We start from the raw sequence: 6,230 nt of genomic DNA, 5'->3' as shown, positions 1-6,230 counted from the left end.
AAGCAAAAAGGGGGCTTTTAAAAGGATCGAGATACAGAGCACTTTCAAGGACATGAATCAGGTCCTGGAAATAACGCCAATAAATAAACATAACATAAGTAAACCCACAACCTTCAAAAAATTAAAGGACAAACAGTACTTCCTCCCGTGGAATCTGATTGTGATAATCCTGTCAACAACGTATGGCTTTTCTTCAGCTTCTTACTAATTTTTGCTACTGCAGAGAGTAGCAACTTAGACAAATGAAGTGGTTAAAACAAGCAAACCTGTCCTGTGCAAGCTGGGTAGGCAAATATTGCCTAAAGAAATTGTTAACAGAGCTGTCCAAGACACCCAGTATTAACCAGTACAGGTGGTTTCTACAGAGCATATGAAGCAGTCCCTACCAAGAAGCACTTCCATTTGGTTTACAAACACTGTCAACAGATATTTCAAGCAAGAAGATTCTGAACTTGCCTGATCTGCACCATTAAAAACCAAGATCTAAGAACAGACCTCAGTTTTATGATAAGAAGCCTCACTGTTATCCTCCATCTGGAATGAACAGCAGCTTATAGCAGTCACTGAAATGAACACCTATCTAAATTTCAGGTACAACAACTGAGTGATGTACTTTTTGAACAAAGTTAGTGACACTTAATACACTGTAGGGATTAGCTGATTTTTCAAAAAGCCTTCAGGAATAAGAAGATAAACAACAGAAATGCAGGGAAAGGATTAATCAGCTAATCAAGCAGAAGTAGCACAAGTTCTTCACACTGTCTACAGATAAGCCTGTGGAAGAAAGTCATCCTGCTTTTAAAAAGCTTCATTTTTGAAGGATCACTTACACAAGCTAGCACTCCCTGTTCATATCCTAAGGCACCTGAAGGCCCTAGGCAAATGTAAAACTACTATACTATTGTGATGTGAAAACCAATTCCCTCAAGCTATTTGGATGAGTTGCTGCTACTTAGTAAAGATGACATTTGGCTTCAACCTGTTTACACAGTATGCCTTCCAAAATTATTAGCCAATACATCATTTATTTTAATACAACTGCCTAAATGTCAGGAAGAAGTTATACAGAACTGGACAAATAAGACATCTATTTCAGTATGTTGATATGAAATCAGTAATCTGTCAAGGACTGTAGATGAGCACTATCTGCCACTAAAAATCATAAACAAAAATGTTGAGCTACTTCCAAAATAAGGAAGCTCTGGAAGAAAGATAAGAAAGAAAAGCTTTGGTGTAAGTGCCTTTATTGCAAAAGAAAGTGAGGGGAATAAAAAGCTCTTTCTCTCTGGATCTGAGCTGACTAGAAGCTACAGTGAAATATTCTTGGGTGAAAAGGATCCTTGACATCTTTGCATTGGAGACTAGAATTAAGACATTTGGTACTTCTGAACAACAACTAGCAGTCTATACGAGCCATAGCTAGGTATCAAAAGAGGCAGAAAGACATTGGACAGAAAAGGGAACTTTTATAGATACAAAAGTTTTCTTGAGTCTTGGAAACATTAAACTGCTGCCCCAAGCTAATAGTTATCAGTAGAATATGCAGCTTTTTTCCTGAACAAGATAAATACTAACAATAATGAAGGAAAGAAGGCACATACCTCACCTAAGACTGAGGCCTCATTTGTCCTTTCTAGAGAGAGACATGAGGATCAAATAATCAAAGCACTGCTTGAAAGAATTGGTGTCAGGGGGCTGGGGAAGGTTCCAGAGTGCAGTCTTTAATTACAGATGTGCAAACTTCAGAAGAAATCTTAGGGAACAGAGTCCTTCTGGAGTAGCAACAGTAGCCTCAACTTTACAACATTCAGATACACCTAGTACCAACTGATCCTTTGAATGCAATAGCTTAGTTCATTCTTTGAAGACTATAGAAATGTTTTTCCTCCAGCTGGGAAACATTATGACAGAGAAAATTGTTAGGTACATCCAGCAAAACCTGACAGCTACTAATCCCGATTCAGAGACAAGGTCTTAGAAGAGACCTTTGTCCTACATACATCCAGCTTTGTCTTTAGGCCAACCATAGCTTGTAGATAACTGTCATACTATAAATTTGATTGCAAGTCCTGAAGGCAACTTTACAGAAAAAATAACTAAAGAAAGGAAGCCCTGATAAAACTGTATCAAGACCAAATTCCAGGAAAACATTGCCAAGAAACCCAGTAGCCAGAAGCAGCAAGCAATACTTAATCTTCTAGAGCTACAAAGAAAAGTAGAATTTCCTTCTCAGACTCTCTCCCAGCCTTGATAGAAACACACGAGTAGTAAATTACATCTGTTTGAGGGAAGGTTCTAAGCACTTTGGAAGCAAACAGCTCTGAAAATAGTACACTGGTGTTCAGCATGGGAACACACACATCAGAAGCGGTTTTGTTTCTGGGAAGCTCCTGGTAATACAATGCTATAGCTGGATTTTCTTTTCTATCTGTACCTCCAAAGGTGGTGGTGCCAACATCATTTCTACTTGAATTACTGAGCACTGTAAAAGGAGGACTGAAAGGAGTCTGTACTATACATTTGGTAACAGATCAGTCAGTACTGCAATACAAGAACATTGCTTTTACCAGTTGCACCACCTCCCCCGAGTCTGTTGCTGCTGCAACTAGAATCAGAGGAACCACGCTCGTCTAAATCACAGATACAATAATTGTGTACAGAGAACCGTTAATTTCGTGGTAGTACTGCAGAACCACTTCTGCTGATCACTTCAAAAACAGAAAGTGGTGACAAAAATCTTTTGACACTAGCTGTGTTTATCAGATTATGTTCCAGTGCTAGAAATCAGTCTTCACACACTATTCTCTGCTACCAGTTGTCAGAAGCAGCTCCCCACCCTAGTGGGTATGTGTTAAAGATTCAGCAGAGTTTGATTAAGTGCTAACTCAGAGCAGCAACAGACAATCATCAGAACTTTGTTACAAAGTTGTAAGGGTTTAGTGGTCTTACTCCTCAGCATACTAAGAATTAAATGAGTACTAACAGATGCTGATACACACATAGGACCTTCTGCCCCTTCTGAACAAATAAAACATATTTTCATATACCTAGAGTACAAATACAGGTGACAAACATTTGAAAGATGTCCTGAAGTCAGAAATCAAAGTTTTTCTAATACAAATTAATTAATGAATTGTCTAGAGACAAAGAATATGTGGATGTCAAGTCTTAGAAAATTAGTTGCTACAATGACAGCTCAATTTTCATAGAACCAAGCTTCCTGGCTGATACAGTCAGATGCTTATAAACTCAGCTGCGTGACAGGCCACAATACCAGGTCACTGCACTCAATTTTGTGCCAGAATAGGTCTGCTGTGCCAACGATGAGTTTTGTTTGGTGGGTTCCCCCTGCCCCAAACAAACAAACAAAAAATATGGCAGCATGTAGCAAAAGAATATTCAGTGGGTTTAAAGACCTGATTTGATATAACTGATACTCAGCCATATCAGCTTATCATAACAGCATTCAGAGAATAGAACTGTGCTGCTTTGCCTTCTCACAAAACAGCATAAAAAGGCTCATGAGCAGAAAAAACAAAATGTGTCTTACATTCATACTCCAAAACAAGCACAGTAAAATCAGAGCTCATTTCTTTGATCAAATTAAAGGACTACAGCCATCCTGTCACAAAATAACATAGTTGATGTTAGGCAATGGTTTTCTTATTTGATGAACTCCTTTCACATTTAACTTTTCCTAGACTTGGCTTAACATATTAGATAAGTTTGGATTTTCCTTTGAACTTTTTCAATTCTTTGTTGGCTAGATAGACTTTCCTATGAGTCTATATCTAATTATCTCATATTTCTCATGACTTTATTTCTGTGTGACTATCTACACATATAAAACTTAGTCAAATCTAGTCTGTCAGCCACGAACAACCAGAAAAGCCAGCAAAGTCCTCCTCCCCCAAGCCATTAGTAGTTAATAGAAAGATTTGGGCTAAGCATATATTTTAGTTCCTTTCCATGTTCCACAAAGAAGAAAAAAACCATGTTGAAACTCATTAGGAAGAGCCTAAATTATCTGCAATAGTAGAAAAAAAGGAATGCTTATTGTAGGAAGTGGTTTATTCTCACAGAGGAAAAAAAAATTAAAAAAATTGTCTTAACTTCAGAGATGACTATATTTTCCTAAAGAAGTTTTAAACTCAGAATAGACACTTGTTGATAAACTACGTAGAGAATAGAAATATTGCAACTGTTGGAGAAAACTTAAAATTTAAGGAGTATTGGACGGGAAACCAGAGGAAGGATTTGAAGAGAGTAAGTTATTTAACAACAGCAGCAACTATATTTCATGTAGCTCGAAATAAAGAATGAGTGGAATACCACACAGTGAAACAGGAGTTTAAGAGCTTAAATAAGACTCTGAATGAAACTGTGCTTTATTTCCTACCAGTAAACTCCCTTGCAATAAAGCTCGACCTTATTGAAGAAGCTCAAATAAGTTACCCTAACAGTACACCTTGAAACCACTTCTTTGTAAACTGCAAGAGATGCATAGGTATGTTAGCTTTATTCTATTAAGTACATTAGAGATTCTAAAGTACCCTCACACATTGATGATGCTTTTCTCACCTTACTATCTGAAACAGCCTTAGGTACCTTGTTACTGTGACACTCATCAAGTCACTAAGTCAAATTTGAACTTGCCAGAAGCAAAATACAGAGACTTGTAAGTCTCTACATACATAAAATACCCCATATCAGGTCACATTTCATTAAATATCCAAAACACGTCATCTCTATGCACAACAGACAGGGTGAGGACTTTGGTTTGGGGTTTTTTTGTACATATGGAAGAACTGTAGTAAGTGATCTTATCTGAAACCTGAGAATCCTAAGGAATAATTTTTATTAACAACTGTAAGCCTTTTTTTCTTGTGACATCTCAACATCTGGATCTCTTCCCCATTTTTTTTTTTTAAAATAAGGTATTCATTCTCACTAATTGTTTCTCATGATTATGGAAACAGGGTATAAGCATTCAAAGACCCAGCTCAGTTCAACACAGACAACATTCTAGTGCTTTCTCATCAGCATCAAAAGAAAAGCACAGTAAACTTCAAACTTTGAAAAATAAATCAGTGGGAAAGGTGGATAGTGCCACCATGTGGTATAAAAAGAACAAAATTCGAAGTTTCTATATTAAAAAAAGTCATGTACTGAGAAAATTGTTTCTAGCACAACTTTAATTATTGTTATCTACTATCCCGTTAAAATTGCTGCAGCAAAAGTTAATACAGATACCAGTCAAATCTCAGAAGGCTGAAATCCTCCTGTAGTATTTTATTAAATCAGAGCACATTATATGTACAATGAAGGAAAATGCTCCTGTAAATCAAAGTTAACAGGATTAATTTAATCTCAGTTATGACCAGAGATGATGACACACAATAATGCTGAAGCACATAAATGCACAAATTTCACTACTTTTTCTAATTCAATCACAAAGAGAAATGAAAAAAATATGAACTTCACAAGATAATCCTGTATAATTAATATCTCTTTACCCCTGATTATTACCGAAGTAAATTTCGAGGGAAAAAAGGTGGTAAGTAAAGAATAATTTCAGTAGTAAAATGACGGTGGCATTTAAGTCCCTGCTAGCCATGACTTGGATAAATATACTCTGGGTACCCGAAACTGTCTTATCACAACTCCAGATTTATGAGGAGCTAAGCTAAAATACAAATTGTCCTAGCTGTATACATACTAAGAATACTATAAATATTCATAAATATCTTAAAAAAATTTCTCCTTATACTGTTTCAACTCCTTTACTCTTTCAAAATAAAAATTAAATATATTTAGATAATTTGTTTCTTTAATTCTGGCGTTTATACCTTATCTGAAATCAAATTCTCTTTTTCTTTAGTATACAAATGAATAGGAAAATAAAAATATAAGAAGTTGAAAAGTACAGCAGAGAAGATGCAACTCCAAAGGGTTCTTAAAAAATGACGTTTTATATCATTAAAACAAAAGGTGAAGCAAATTGCTACCAAGATATCACCATCTCAAGAACTGCACACTATACACTGAACTATCATTGTGTCTTCAACTACTGCTGGATGGATCTCCTGACTCAGCTTCCCCACCTTGAACCTTGCTCTCAAAGCACAACATAGGTGGTAAGGGTCTATCTTGAACAGTCTCAGGAGCAAATCTCACAGGGTAGCCGTAACATTAAATTAGCTGTTCTGCAAGGACATATAAAGCATGTT

At 36.4% G+C, this 6,230-nt stretch overlaps 1 protein-coding gene across 1 annotated transcript in view; it reads right to left on the bottom strand.

Annotated features, from left to right (window-relative positions):
• The window catches only part of PIBF1 (progesterone immunomodulatory binding factor 1), a 119,596-nt gene that overhangs the window by 103,937 nt on the left and 9,429 nt on the right, over positions 1-6,230 (bottom strand). The gene's annotated exons all lie outside the window — the stretch shown is intronic.

This window comes from Cariama cristata, unplaced genomic scaffold (genome assembly GCF_000690535.1).
Source record: "Cariama cristata isolate BGI_N322 unplaced genomic scaffold, ASM69053v1 scaffold20075, whole genome shotgun sequence".
NCBI lineage: Eukaryota > Metazoa > Chordata > Aves > Cariamiformes > Cariamidae > Cariama > Cariama cristata.
This window is presented reverse-complemented; position numbering and strand designations above follow the sequence as displayed.